This window comes from Triturus cristatus, chromosome 2_2, assembly GCF_964204655.1.
Source record: "Triturus cristatus chromosome 2_2, aTriCri1.1, whole genome shotgun sequence".
NCBI classification, from domain to species: Eukaryota; Metazoa; Chordata; class Amphibia; order Caudata; family Salamandridae; genus Triturus; species Triturus cristatus.
The window spans coordinates 1,044,523,623-1,044,539,059 of NC_140582.1; the positions used below are offsets into that span (position 1 = coordinate 1,044,523,623).

A 15,437-nucleotide genomic window follows, 5' to 3' on the forward strand; every position below is an offset into this window, starting at 1 on the left:
ATTCCAGGTCAAGGCCTTCATTTTCGTCCACTGATTCATAAGGCTATGCCCCAAGCGCATAACTGCAGCACACGGGTTTCGACAAAAACTGACCCATTTCTCAAGGGTTCTGGGAAATCTTGCACTGTTGAATATTGACTTATCCTATTAGTATAATCAGCAGTCAAAGGGTACTCGTGCACAGATTCTATACCAAATCACCCAGTAAAAATAAAAATCAACAAAACTGGTCAAAGCGTCTGCGTACAGAGCTTTGTGGGGTCCTTGTTTTGGGACAGAGGGCTCGCTCTCATGGATGACCCTTGCTGTACTGCTGCCGCCAATCGTTATGCCAAGAGTGATACAAAAACCCCAAGGGAAGTCTGTGGGAGGATAAGAGAGGACTGCTAAATAATATAATTTATGAAAAAGCCGGATCTTGATGGACTGATTGTCACGCTGATGTCATCGTGGGTGGGGGGCTCCTGGGTGCGTGGCTCATTATTTGTGACATGCCAGTTGTGTTCGTATTGGTTAAAAATGCAAATAAAAATATTTTAAAAAAAATAAAAAAGAGTGATACAAAAACATGCAGAAACTTGTACCTCAAGGGCCAACGTGCTTTGAAATTAGTCCGGCATTGAACCAGCTGCATACATGGGTAGTACTAAAAACACAGCTGTGTTTGTGCCACTATTGTTTGTCCAAAAACCATACATAACTGTGCTCTAATCCCTCCGTAAAGGGACAAACACTGGGTTGTAAACAGAGAGGGAGCCCTGGCAGTGGGGTTGGAAGCTGCGATAACACTTCAATGCACAGCTGTTTTTTTATCAAGAATAACCTCAAAGAGTGGAAGCCTGCAAAGATTAAAGATGGGATAGACCAGTGATACTCAAAGTACGGCCCCGGGGCCACACGAGGCCCTCCTGAGCGTTACATGAGGCCCCCTGGTTCAAAGAAGCAATGGGATGCTGTTTACTCGACTCCACTAACCTTAAAAAGACGTTAAGGTAACAGGCAATCATTTCTTTAAATGTTAGTTGAATCTTGCAGCAAACTATGATCAGTAAATTCAAAAAGTGTATTTCGATAAGTTGCTAAACCTTTGCACCTTAGTACCTAAGGTTATATCAGTTCATTGAGAAGTATTTTTTTAAAGTGATAGTTTTCAAACATGGATTCAGATACATTCATGCTTCCACCCACCCTGACACCGATGCCGGTAGTGAACTAAGAGGCAAGTCAGTTGCTGGGCAGCCTGGGTTGCTATTATACAGAAACAACATTATAGGTTATTAAATCAAACACAGGTTTTGTACAGCGCAAATCCCGGAGTCTTGTATTTGGAGGTCCTCTTAAATGTGATAATGAAGTAAAAGGAGGGAAAATTAAATAAAACCATTGCCTAGGATCACGCAGTTTGAAGAGGTGGGGAAGCCAGGATTGATCCATATTTTCTGGTTTCACATTGTGCAATGCAGCCACTAGATGTACGTTCCACCTCCCCTACACCCACCTTACCTACACCTGCCCCCTCGACAGACACCGTGCTGGTTTCAATGCGGCCCTCGGCCACATAACAGACCAAATATTTTGGCCCCTGGAAAAATGTTTGCGAGTACACATGTGATAGACATAAGTGTGTTAATTGTAGTACACATGTGCACCCCCAAAGCAATCCTCGCAGCAGCATTTAAAGACATCCTTAAGTCACACAACATTATCGACCACAATCACCGCACAATACTCCCGGGAAGGTAGCAATGAAAGACTCACCGCAGCAAGGTGTTCTAAGTCTGCAAACTTGTGAACCCTCTCGCGACGGGCAATGGCACACCAGTGCTGGAGGTGTGGCAAGAACTCCCTCAGCCTGGACACTTGTGCATCCTGCTGCTGGACTCTCGGAAGCGGCGCAGCGAGACCCACACCATCGCCGGGGAGGGACAGCGAGGGCAGGCCCCGCGGATGCAATGGCAGCATCGGGGGCATTTCCTAGTATTGTAGTGCACGCGAACAGAGGCGAGATTGTCCAAGGCGCGCGCCCGCGTGTTTGTTCGAGTTTGATCATGTCCCCCTCCAACACCGCGCAGCATGAGCTATTTCCTCCACTGGCTTCCAGGAAACACCCCGGGCCTGCGGGAGAGCGAGCCAGAGTGTATTTACTCAGTCAGCTCGACAGGACCGAGAGCCCAGAAAAACAAACCTCTGCCTCGGATTTGGAGAATCAGTCGCCTCCCCGGCCCTGCAAAACAGGCTTCACTCTACAGCCAAAAAGAAGAACTCTGGGTTCGCAAGGCAAAAGAGAATGGTCAGCCCAGCTTCTGGCGGGTTCCCATGAGACCGTAGAAGATGAAGGCGTCGATCTCTCATATGTCCACAGAGAGCAGCGTTGTCTTGGGAAGGCCCTCGAGTTAGAGAGAGTTCTGGTTCTTTTGAATACATTTTGTAAACATACTTCAGTTCATGCGACACAGACCTTCAATGCAGCCACAGAGAGGAGTTTTCCATCGAAGGCCTTAATTAAACCACTCCTGGCTTCCAACTAGACCCAGAAAATATGCATAGAGCTATACTCACAATTGTAAGTTATATAACCCTCTGCTGCACAGCACACTTAGGCTGTAGTTAAAGAATACTTGTAATCTGCATAGCTGCACACCCAGAGCAGATTTCCACGTGTGCAAGAGGGTACAGGGCCTAAAGTCTGCCAGGGCCCGAAGACCTATACAGGGACACGGAGGGTACGAAAAGTGGCACCATGGAAAGGGGCGGGGCTTTGTGACCCACTGGCAAAGACAACCACTCCCGTCCTTCCCAAAAACCCAACTCTTTTGTCTCTGGATATTTATTTGAAATGGCGCCCACTGCAGAGTATCGAGTCTGAGCCTCCACAGCTGACCTGGAAACTGTGCACAGGGTTTCCTAGAGCCCCCGCGTGATAGCGCCACTTCACCGGGTGAACGTGTGAGGAGAGAAGATATTGTGTGCCACATGGTGGCGTCATGTGAGTTGGCAGGCGTGAAATTGCCATCTTTACAGTTCAATATCCCAGGTTTGAAATGGCCATTCAGAATGAATATGATGATCCCATGGTCAAGCTTTGCTCCACAACAGCCCTTGGGGGTTGTATGGCCTCGGACGACTTAGGATGGGCTTTGTTCCTACACTTTCAGCGCAGTTTCATGGACGAGGGGCAGAGCCTCTGGCCAGAGGCGTGCCCTCCATTTTCTGCAGTGCGGAGGGGCAAACTAGAGCTAAGAAACGATCACACCTGCACGGTCGTCCGATCCCCGTGCCTTGAAGATGACCGCAGCCCAGTGATGGGACTCGTGTCGGGTGGAAGCGGGGCAGGGGCCGCTGCAAAGCATTTCTCATGGATTTTCTCCCATTCATTCGGTGATCCAGTAGATCTCGGGACAGTGGACTTTACTTTGAAGACTGAACATGAAATTGTCTTCGCAAGAAAAGAACAATCTATGATTTGTGTTCTAACGGCTGATCGAACAGTCAAGCTACCAAACACACCTTTCGTGGCAATGCACAGCGGGGCTTGGCAAGCCGTGCCCTGGACAACTCTGCCGCAGATGGGGCCCACGGCTTAAAGATGGCACCAATGGCTTTAGCTGGTTCATATTGCGTTTCTTCTCAGTGATGGCCAATTCAGTAGGTGGGGAGGGCATGCACGCCAGTGTCTTGCATGCCCTATAGCAGGCTTTATGGGTGACCCCAGCGATGGAGGATACTTGGCGATGGGGTTGCATGGGTGCTGGAGGGGCCAGAAAAAGATTTAACTTAGAAGATAATTTCCGAATGGCCTCTTCCAGGGTGCATTACGCCTTTGGTAGGAACGGTCTGCGTTTTCTGGTATTGCTTGAGTTGTGAATTTGTCTACACTATGTGAGAGGGGGTTGGCCTGAGGCACCGTTGGCGGCGGCAGGCATTCGATCCATGTTTGGCATTTGTGATTTGTAAATAACGGTCATAGTTCTCACCGACCTGGTGTGTTCTCAGTGAAGGGAATTATGGTTCACCGACCTGGTGTGTCCCCAGGGAAGGGAATTATGGTTCACCGACCTGGTGTGTCCCCAGGGAAGGGAATTATGGTCCACTGACTCAGCTGTTGTCAAACAATCTGAGAATATTCCGAATAGCGCGCCTTGTGACCTCTCGGGAGCGGGGTTTTTACATTGCGCTAGTGTCCTCTCACACACCATGCCTGAATTCCTCATTTTGATTCCTATCATAGCATCACCTTGCATGCTGGCTGGAAGAAAGCTTTCCAGAGCAGCCCGACGCCTGGGGGGCACGCCGGGGGCGATGATTCTGCAGTGAAATGTACCCATCAGATGAATCTCGTTTGTCTAAACAGGTCTTCTGCATTTTCATTCACGGTGCCCAACCTCATCCCAGCGCTCACGGACAAGGCGATCGTGGAACCAAAGGTGTACAGGTAAAACGAATGGCACACTGCTGGAGCGGGGGGAGGGGGGAGGTTTGGCGGGCGGAGTGCCTCGGAGATATGCGGAGAGCCCCCGGCGGCATTTACAATGTCAAACATCGGTTTTTAAAAGCCTCACAGCTGATGAACTGTGTTTAACCACCGCCCTTTTTTACGTTAAAAAACTCACATATGAAGCAATCACTAGCAACGCAGCAGGCACGTGGCTGATTCGAAAGCAAAAAACACACAGCAGTGAAAACGTACAGTTTACAGGAAAGCACTCAGCGCTGCACTCGAATTTTCGTTTCTAATCCTGCAGTTAAAGGGAGCCAGCTGCGACTCTGCCGCCGGCGGAGGACACACAGGAGGGAGGGCACGGAGGATGCCCACTGCATGCACCACCGCCCCGCCTACCAGAGGACAAAACACCCCTCAAATGTATAAAGAAAGAGGCCAAACTCACCAGGAAGACATGCAGCAAAGGCAGCGGTCCCCTGATGGCCCACTCGAGTCTATCAGTGTTCAAACACCTCTCAGCGAGAGGCTGAGCTGCCGGGGCCAGGCGGAGCCCTCCTCCCCAGAGCCGGTACCAAGGATGCTTCACTCTGCCTGCTCTGGTCAGAGGCCTCTGCTGGGCTGTGGGCACGGGGGCCGGAGTCTCCCTTCTGCCCGGCCTCTCGAGGGAAGGCTACAGCAGAAAGGTGTGGAGCTGCTCCGGTTTACACTCAGCCCACGTAGCACGTGCAGCTGCAGAAATATTGAGCGACATAAACGCTGCAACCAAACACCGCAGAGCCCAGAGCTGCATTATCGAGGCAGGAGTACCCGAGGGGCGAGGGAGAGTCCGCAGTATTGATAGCAGTGGAGGGGGAAACATTCTCATAGGAAAAGCACGTTTGACACAGTCAGGTTATTATAGGGGGGGGGGGGCACACTGCCAGCACGCTATCTCTGCCCTATAGTAAGTGCCCGCTAGAGGTAGGGTGAATGGAGATGTGCACTCGGGAGGGGTGTGGCCCTGCTGCGCCGCCGGACAACAAGGATTACATTTGAATGCTGGACACCCCTCATCAGATAGCATCAACATCTTCTTGTGTATTACGTGATTGTTTTTGTATGTTGAAGAACGAGAAAAGAACATTTTCTTCATGATTTGAAACAAGGACCATTAATTTTTTAGGTGCATAATCTTTATGAAAACTCTGGACAGCCAACACGAGTCTCCTCTTCTGGCACGCAGGCCTGAGGCTTTTTCAAGGCCGGTCTTGGCTGTTAGCTGTGTCTCGCCTTGCACTAATCTTCAATATGATTGGGATGGGAGAGTAGTATGCCCCCTATGAGCCTAAGCATTTCTAGTCTGAGCAGCTCCCCAGTGCCAGCACAGGTGAGCTGCATCTCTAGTGCTTCCAAAAAGTGAGCTGCTCCCCGGTGTCACCGCGGATAATCTGCTCCAGGGCTGCCCCAGGTAAGCCGCTTCGGTCTTACCACAGGTGAGCTGCTCTTCAGTCCTGCCCCAGGTAAGCCGCTTCGGTCTGCTCCAGTGCTGCCCCAGGTAAGCCGCTTCGGTCTTACCACAAGTGAGCTGCTCTTCACTCCTGCCACAGCTGAGCTGTTCCATTCCTACGACAGGTGAGTTTCCACAGGCTACCAGAGGATTGTTGCTCCAGTAGTGCCACAGGGGCGTTGCTGCAGCGCTTCCACCATGAGCAGCTCCCCAGTGCTGCCATAGGTGAGCAGCTCCAGTGCTACCAAGGTGAGCAGCTCCAGTGCTACCAAGGTGGGCAGCTCCAGTGCTTTCACAGGTGAGCAGCTCCAGTGCTTTCACAGGTGAGCAGCTCCAGTGCTTTCACAGGTGAGCAGCTCCAGTGCTTTCACAGGTGAGCAGCTCCAGTGCTTTCACAGGTGAGCAGCTCCAGTGCTTTCACAGGTGAAAGGCTCTAGTGCTTCCACATGTGAGCAGCTCCAGTGCTTTCACAGGTGAGCAGCTCCAGTGCTTTCACAGGTGAGCAGCTCCAGTGCTTCCACAAGTGAGCAGCTCCAGTGCTTCCACAAGTGAGCAGCTCCAGTGCTTCCACAAGTGAGCAGCTCCAGTGCGACCAAGGTGGGCAGTCCCAGTGCTTCCACATGTGAGCAGCTCCAGTGCTTCCACAGGTGAGCAGCTTCAGTGCTTTCACAGGTGAGCAGCTCCAGTGCTTCCACAAGTGAGCAGCTCCAGTGCTTCCACAAGTGAGCAGCTCCAGTGCGACCAAGGTGGGCAGTCCCAGTGCTTCCACAGGTGAGCAGCTCCAGTGCTTTCACAGGTGAGCAGCTCCAGTGCTTTCACAGGTGAGCAGCCCCAGTGCTTTCACAGGTGAGCAGCCCCAGTGCTTTCACAGGTGAAAGGTTCTAGTGCTTCCACATGTGAGCAGCTCCAATGCTTTCACAGGTGAAAGGCTCCAGTGCTTCCACATGTGAGCAGCTCCAGTGCTTCCACAGGTGAGCAGCTCCAGTGCCTTTACAGGTGAGCAGCTCCAGTGCTTTCACAGGTGGGCACCTCCAGTGCTTTCACAGGTGGGCAGCTCCAGTGCTTTCACAGGTGGGCAGCTCCAGTGCTTTCACAGGTGGGCAGCTCCAGTGCTTTCACAGGTGAGCAGCTCCAGTGCTTTCACAGGTGAGCAGCTCCAGTGCTTCCACAGGTGAGCAGCTCCAGTGCTTCCACAAGTGAGAAGCTCCAGTGCTTCCACAAGTGAGAAGCTCCAGTGCGACCAAGGTGGGCAGTCCCAGTGCTTCCACAGGTGAGCAGCTTCAGTGCAAACAAGGTGGGCAGCCCCAGTGCTTTCACAGGTGAGCAGCACCAGTGCTTCCACAGGTGAGCAGCTCCAGTGCTTCCACAGGTGAGCAGCTCCAGTGCTTCCACAGGTGAGCTGCTCCAGTGCTTCCACAGGTGAGCTGCTCCAGTGCTTCCACAGGTGAGCTGCTCCAGTGCTTCCACAGGTGAGCTGCTCCAGTGCTTCCACAGGTGAGCTGCTCCAGTGCTTCCACAGGTGAGCTGCTCCAGTGCTTCCACAGGTGAGCTGCCCCAGTGCTTCCACAAGTGAGCAGCTCCAGTGCTTCCACAGGTGAGCAACTCCAGTGCAAACAATGTGGGCAGCTCCAGTGCAAACAAGGTGGGCAGCTCCAGTGCAAACAAGGTGGGCAGCTCCAGTGCAAACAAGGTGGGCAGCTCCAGTGCAAACAAGGTGGGCAGCTCCAGTACTTTCACAGGTGAAAGACTCCAGTGCTTTCACAGGTGAGCAGCTCCAGTGCTTCCACAGGTGAGCAGCTCCAGTGCTTCCACAGGTGAGCAGCTCCAGTGCTACCAAGGTGAGCAGCTCCAGTGCTTCCACAGGTGAGCAGCTCCAGTGCTTCCACAGGTGAGCAGCTCCAGTGCTTCCACAGGTGAGCCGCTCCAGTGCTTCCACAGGTGAGCAGCCCCAGTGCTTCCACAGGTGAGCAGCCCCAGTGCTTCCACAGGTGAGCAGCTCCAGTGCTTCCACAGGTGAGCAGCTCCAGTGCAAACAAGGTGGGCAGCTCCAGTGCAAACAAGGTGGGCAGCTCCAGTGCTACCAATGTGAGCAGCTCCAGTACTTTCACAGGTGAAAGATTCCAGTGCTTTCACAGGTGGGCAGCTCAAGTGCTTTCACAGGTGAGCAGCTCCAGTGTTTTCTCAGGTGAAAGGTTCCAGTGCTTCCACATGTGAGCAGCTCCAGTGCTTTGACAGGTGAAAGGCTCTAGTGCTTCCACATGTGAGCAGCTCCAGTGCTTTCACAGGTGAGCAGCTCCAGTCCTTTCACATGTGAGCAGCTCCAGTGCTTCCACAGGTGAGCAGCTCCAGTGCCTTCACAGGTGAACAGCTCCAGTGCTTTCACAGGTGAGCAGCTCCAGTGCTTTCACAGGTGAGCAGCTCCAGTGCTTTCACAGGTGAACAGCTCCAGTGCTTTCACAGGTGAACAGCTCCAGTGCTTTCACAGGTAGCTCCAGTGCTTTCACAGGTGAGCAGCTCCAGTGCTTTCACAGGTAGCTCCAGTGATTTCACAGGTGAAAGGCTCCAGTGCTTCCACATGTGAGCAGCTCCAGTGCTTCCACAGGTGAGCAGCTCCAGTGCTACCAAGGTGAGCAGCTCCAGTGCTTCCACAGGTGAGCAGCTCCAGTGCTTCCACAGGTGAGCAGCTCCAGTGCTTCCACAGGTGAGCCGCTCCAGTGCTTCCACAAGTGAAAGGCTCCAGTGCTTCCACATGTGAGCAGTTTCAGTGCTTCCACAGGTGAGCAGCTCCAGTGCCTTCACAGGTGAACAGCTCCAGTGCTTTCACAGGTGAACAGCTCCAGTGCTTTCACAGGTGAGCAGCTCCAGTGCTTCCACAGGTGAGCAGCTCCAGTGCTACCAAGGTGAGCAGCTCCAGTGCTTCCACAGGTGAGCAGCTCCAGTGCTTCCACAGGTGAGCAGCTCCAGTGCTTCCACAGGTGAGCAGCTCCAGTGCTTCCACAGGTGAGCAGCTCCAGTGCTTCCACAGGTGAGCCGCTCCAGTGCTTCCACAGGTGAGCCGCTCCAGTGCTTCCACAGGTGAGCAGCCCCAGTGCTTCCACAGGTGAGCAGCCCCAGTGCTTCCACAGGTGAGCAGCCCCAGTGCTTCCACAGGTGAGCAGCCCCAGTGCTTCCACAGGTGGGCAGCTCCAGTGCAAACAATGTGGGCAGCTCCAGTGCAAACAAGGTGGGCAGCTCCAGTGCTACCAATGTGAGCAGCTCCAGTACTTTCACAGGTGAAAGACTCCAGTGCTTTCACAGGTGGGCAGCTCAAGTGCTTTCACAGGTGAGCAGCTCCAGGTTTTCTCAGGTGAAAGGTTCCAGTGCTTCCACATGTGAACAGCTCCAGTGCTTTCACAGGTGAAAGGCTCTAGTGCTTCCACATGTGAGCAGCTCCAGTGCTTTCACAGGTGAAAGGCTCCAGTGCTTCCACATGTGAGCAGCTCCAGTGCTTCCACAGGTGAGCAGCTCCAGTGCTTCCACAGGTGAGCAGCTCCAGTGCCTTCACAGGTGAACAGCTCCAGTGCTTTCACAGGTGAACAGCTCCAGTGCTTTCACAGGTGAGCAGCTCCAGTGCTTTCACAGGTGAGCAGCTCCAGTGCTTTCACAGGTGAGCAGCTCCAGTGCTTTCACAGGTGAGCAGCTCCAGTGCTTTCACAGGTGAGCAGCTTCAGTGCTTTCACAGGTGAACAGCTCCAGTGCTTTCACAGGTAGCTCCAGTGCTTTCACGGGTGAGCAGCTCCAGTGCTTTCACGGGTGTGCAGCTCCAGTGCTTTCACGGGTGTGCAGCTCCAGTGCTTGTGAGCAGCTCCAGTGCTTTCACAGGTGAACAGCTCCCCAGTGCTACCCCAGGTGAGTAAATTCAGTGCCAGCACAGGCGAGCTGCTCCCCAGTTCCAGCACAGCTACAGGTGACCAGCTTCACTGCTACCACTGGTGTGCAGCTCCCCAGTGCCACAGTGGAGTGCCTCTAAAGACGCAGCACACTCACCTGGAAGCAGACTTCTGACGGAGAGCCGGTGGCATCAGAGGGCCGCAGACTCCTGACTGAGAGCCCAGCCGGGGGCGTCAGAGGGCCAGACTCCTGACGGAGAGACGAGCCGGGGGCCGCAGACTCCTGACGGAGAGCCGAGCCGGGAGCGTCCGGGGGCCGCAGACTCCTGACTGAGAGCCGAGCCGGGGGCGTCAGAGGGCCGGTGACTCCTGAGGAAGAGCCGAGCCGGTGGCGTCAGGCTCGCTCCTCCAAGAACCCTCTATATAAAGCTTGAGGCACTTGAGAAAGTCCCAGGAACCAGAGTCAGAACCCGTGGGCGGCGGCACCGGTGAGAGCCAGTCAGCTATAAATAGCCTCGAAGACACACCTGCCCACACCTCGGTGACCGCGCGCCCTGTGTGACAGACAGCACGTGGGCGCGAGCACAGGCAGCAACGAGGGAAAATAAAGGTGCTTTTACCCTTGATAAATATGGACGGTCAGCTTCTACGATCATGCAGCCCCTCGGTTGCAATGCGCGTTGCTTCCGCCTACTGCATCATTTTGCCATTGAATACCACACTATACCAGGGGCCCTGGCAGTGGTGAATGTCTGGGGGCTGTCATTATGACGATCCAACTAATAATTGTAAGGGACTTATGAAATATTTTAGTATTTCATGGGTCCTTGTTATGTTAAATATGGATCTTTGGACTACTGCATTGAGCTGGCCTCTCTGTGGTATATGGTCAGTGTCTGTTATACTTCTGGTTATGTCCTTAAGAGAAAATAACTAACACAAAGAGGAACACACTGATGATGCCCCGACTATGCGCAGGCAATCCAATATTCTGTGATTCCCATTCTTTCTCTTCACAGTCCTGTTTCCTTCCAACCTCTCGGTGCTCCCCCTGAGAGCCTTGATCAGATGTTGAGCAGCTATAGCAGATACACCGGGATCTCTTCATGGGGGGGCACCCTTATATTTGTTCTCATCTGCCCCCGAGATGCCTAGGATGTAATAAAGGTACGCTTTTAATTTTATTTGTCAAATTATTGGTTTTAAAAAAAGACAACACCATCCCTGTCAAAAAGAATTTATGTTTCTCTAGTACTTCCTCAACATTTCTGCAGACCAACACGGCGATGTTTCCCAAACCTCACACAGGGGCGTCCCGGATTTTGTCTCCCAATTGGTTACATTTCTGCAGAAATTCAACTGTGGGACAATTCCTCTGTCCTGATTCAAGAATCTAACATTGAGACTAACCTTCAATCTTGAGCCAAGAATGATACAATCCATACTAATCCTCAATCTTGATTTATGGTTGTGACCATAGTCCAGATCCTCAATCTTGGATCAGGGACGTGACTGTGGGACTAGCACTCAGTCTTGAGTCTCGGATCTGACATGGGACCACTCCTCAATCTTCGATTGGGTTCCGACCATGGGAATAATTCTCAAACCGATGTCAGGGATGTAACAGTGGGAATACTCCTCAATCTTGATTCAAGGATTGAATGATGGCACGTCTCCCCATTCTTGAGCAAAGGATGCAATGATGGGACAAATTCTGTCTTTAGTCAAGGAAGCAACCTGGCTAATTCACAATTTGAGTTAAGAAGTGCTCTTTTTGGCATCTGCACTCTAACATAACCACCTCTGTGTGGAGTTTAAATAGCATCTCTTTGACAGGCAGTATATTTAAATGTAGACCTAGACATCTTGAGGCTGACAGCATGCTTAGGTATAGAACTGAAACTAATGAATGTGCAAAGCTACACAATACTGCCTTTGGATAACAGGGTGTCCTACTGGAAGGGCCGCCCACAGGTGCTGTCCTTTCCAGAAAAAACTAAGTGCATTGTAGATTTGCAGGACTTTACACCTTCCCAGACAGATGAAGACAGCCAATCAAACATTCATGGAATTTGAAACTCAAACTCCGTACAAAGTGTACAACAGAACCATCAAAATACATGCCCAACCTTTTCTTTTTTTAAATCAAACACAGAGTAGATCAAGGTACCCACACTGTATGTTGGAAGTCAACCAGTGATTTTACAACTGTGCCGGTACAAGGCACACACATATGGTATAGTTGGGTCAGATGTTCCATAGAAAAAGCTTTTTTTGTGTTGATAATAACTTTGGCACCATTTGACGAATCTCCAAGAAACTTTCCAAAAAGGGACGACTTTTAGACTAGTTCATGCATGGAAAGGTTTAGGGTGATCTGTCAAGCGTGGTCCGAGGAAAAAGGGGGGAGGGTCCCAAAACACAAAATCCTCATGCATTTTCCATTGACGAATTAAAGAAGGGCTAAAGGCAAAACTGCTAAATGGAATTACACCAAATTTGGCAAGAAGCTAGATCGTGTTCTGCAGATTGTGCTTTTTGTGATTTGGTGTAAATCGTTCAGTACTTTTTGAGAAATGAAGGTTAAAAAACAATTGTACATCTTGACGGTTGGGTCTGCAAGAGGCTCGAGAAACTCTCGCAGGAGCACCAATTTGAAAATAGAGTGTTCTGATTAGCCCAGGGAGCTTTATTTCCCTCTGGCCATCTCACTTTGCAGGGGCGAACACTCGGACTGGCTGCCAGCAACATCAGAACATTTTTGCAGGCAGACATTACAGGACTTGGGGACTTAGTCCCGTGTTCTGAAGTAAAAAAAGAAAAGTAATATAAAGGGGCAGGGTAGGGCTACCCTGACCTCTTAAGTCCCATGGGGTGGGGGACCCCCTGGGCCAAAAACAAACAAAGAAAATCACTAATTACTCCCACGATCCCGTAGGACTCCCACAGGATCGGGAAAAAAATGGTAGATGGGCCACAATTAATAAATTAATTATAAGCCACAGGGAGCCCACCCTTAGTGCCATATTCAATAAGGGAAGGGGGGGGGGGGCTGCGTGGCCTAACTCCCGAGCCATCAAAGGCCCAGGGCTGAGATTTATATATTAAGGTGAGGGGGACCGCACGGCCCCCCTCCCAGTGCCTCCAGAGGCACTGGGGACCTTATCCCTTCAGGCAGGTTTCAATAATAAAGGGAAGGGGGACAAGCGGCTTTCCTCCCCGACCCATCACCTGCCCTGAGGAGCTCACCCCCGGGCCGAAAGTGCTCAAAATGGGCTGGGAGGGTACCCCCTAACCGAGCCATGACAGGTCCTTCCTGGGAGCCCACTCAGGGGCAGAAATGTTTAAAGATGGGGGAGGTGGCACTAACATAAAATAAAACGGTGATGGGTGCCAACAGGCCCCCCTCCTCTTTAATTTTAGCAGGGGCCCTGGGTGATGGAACCCCAGGCCCTAACAAGGCTCAGGGAGGCGCAGCTCACCCCTCACCCCCCAAAAATACAGCCCTGGGGGTTAGGATCCCCAGGGCCTAATAAGGCTCGGGAGGGAGGCCACGATGGCCCTCTCCCCTTTCATAAAAAAACACCCTGGGTAATGGGATCCCCGGGGCCTAATGAGGCTGGTGGGGAGGGCACCATGTGGCCCACCTTCCATTAAAAAAAACTTAAGGTCCTGTGGCCAACACCCCCCGACGTGCACACCCAAAGGCCATGCAAGGTGGGGAGTTTGACTTTACGTATGTTAATAAAATATTACTTAACATTAAAAACCCCTAGAATACACTGATAAAACACAAAGGTTAAATTAACGTTATATTTAGGAGTAATAAAGTTTTTTTTTTTAAACCTTCATAATTCACTGAAAACAAAACAAAAGTTTAAGTAATGTTATAGTTAGGTGAATAGGTCAGTGACAATATTAATGTTTTGAACTAAACAAAACACATATATTCACCAGTTATAGTTAGCAGGGCATACTATAGCTTGTGCCCCCACCATGCACGGCTTATGACCTCACATATTACATTACTCATGACATGTTCTTTTACATTAGTTATGACATCACCAATGACATCTCAAATGACATTACTGATTACATCACTGATGACATCATACAAGCTTCTTTTGTACACATTGCTCTCTAAACAGGTATAACATAAGAGCCATGAAGGTAAATGCAAAACAGCTCAGGATAATATGCAGCATCATTACTGCTATCATACAAGAAAAAACTATAGGAAAAGTAAGCTTGTGTTATATACAACATTGACCCTATGTCACACACTTCATCGGTAGCCGAGTTTATGTCGACTATGAACCATAGATGAAAAGGTAATCTATCCTGCACACTGTGTTCAATCGGTATACAACTGTTCAGGGAAAACCTAGTTCCTCCAGAAACGGAAGCCTTGTTACAAAAAAAATGCCCTACAATGGACAGTCTTTACCTGTATCAAGCCCCTGACAGTCACTGAACCTACATTGAGAAATGAAGTTGGCATAAGTAGAAAAGTGGATACTGTTACCACTGCTTACTCTATGCAGAGAGTTTACTCTGTACTACACTGTTTGCAAACCGTAAAACTGTCATGAAAAATACACCACAAGCTTGTTCAAAGAGCGGCTATTCACCTAAAATAACCAAGTTTGAAGGTGCTAAAGATAATACTACCTGCAGCCTTTATATAGTTATGAAAACTTTACACATAGCCCATCTTCTTAAGCAAAACAAGCACATGTACATAGGTTAGTAACTGGTGCACACACTCCTTTATGTTAAGTAGAAATTGTCCTACTGAGACGATTCTAATAACTCAAGGCTGCTTACAATACTAGTATGTAGTACATAAAATCTTTGCCCTGCTGGAAACATTTCTGCAGCACCAAAAAACACTTGTGTAGAACGTATTGAACACAATTGTCACCTGCACACAGAGTTACTCTTCAATACAAAGATTTATAACATGTTCAAATACCTCTACACACCTATGGTGCATTAGGAGCACATGCGTTTTGTAAACACACCGATCAGCTGGATACAGGCTGTAAAAATTAGATAGAAAAGTAACATGGTAGTTACACGCCACTATAAAAAATAAAAAACAAACTCATACTCATTGGATGATGTCAAATTATGTCATAGAACATGTCAGGAGTGATGTAATATGTGAGGTCATAAGCAGTGCATGGTGGGGGTGCAGGTTATAGTTAGCTCTGCAAACTGGTGGATTTCTGTGTTTTGTTTTTAGTTAAAAACGTTAATGTTGTCACTGACATACACGTGTAGCAGTTAGTGCTGGCTCGTTTCTGGTTATATTCATTTGATCTTACTGCCAGAAGTTAACGAAGTCCCAAGGAATCAGAGAACAGGAGAAAGTTTTTTTTTTTTTACAAAGATTGATTGAGAAACTAAGATCAGAAACAAATGTCTCCAGCTCCATGGCCAAAGCGTTGGAGCTCCATTCACAAAATATTTTGCAGTCATAAATTATATGAACAGCAGAAAAAAAATAAGATTTACAGTTGCAATTTTCAAATACTAATTTTCAAAATCAGGATTAAAGGATTTTTCTGGTCCGATGCCTTCCTTGTGATCACAGAAAACCCATTAGCATTGTAGACATTGCTGCGAGAGTGCAGCT

General features: G+C 49.9%; 1 protein-coding gene across 6 annotated transcripts in view; it reads right to left on the reverse strand.

The window, feature by feature from the left end:
* Positions 1 to 15,437, reverse strand: part of SH3BP2 (SH3 domain binding protein 2) — a 300,470-nt gene that overhangs the window by 121,165 nt on the left and 163,868 nt on the right. Inside the window, exon 1 of one of the 6 annotated variants that reach the window (XM_085642529.1) lies at positions 4,887 to 4,908. The exons of 4 other annotated variants lie outside the window; for them this stretch is intronic. The gene's annotated coding sequence lies outside the window, so the exon portion shown is untranslated. Of the gene's footprint in view, positions 1 to 1,758; positions 1,893 to 4,886; positions 4,909 to 15,437 lie in introns of those variants that run through there. One more of the 6 variants, XM_085642527.1, reaches the window with a different exon arrangement.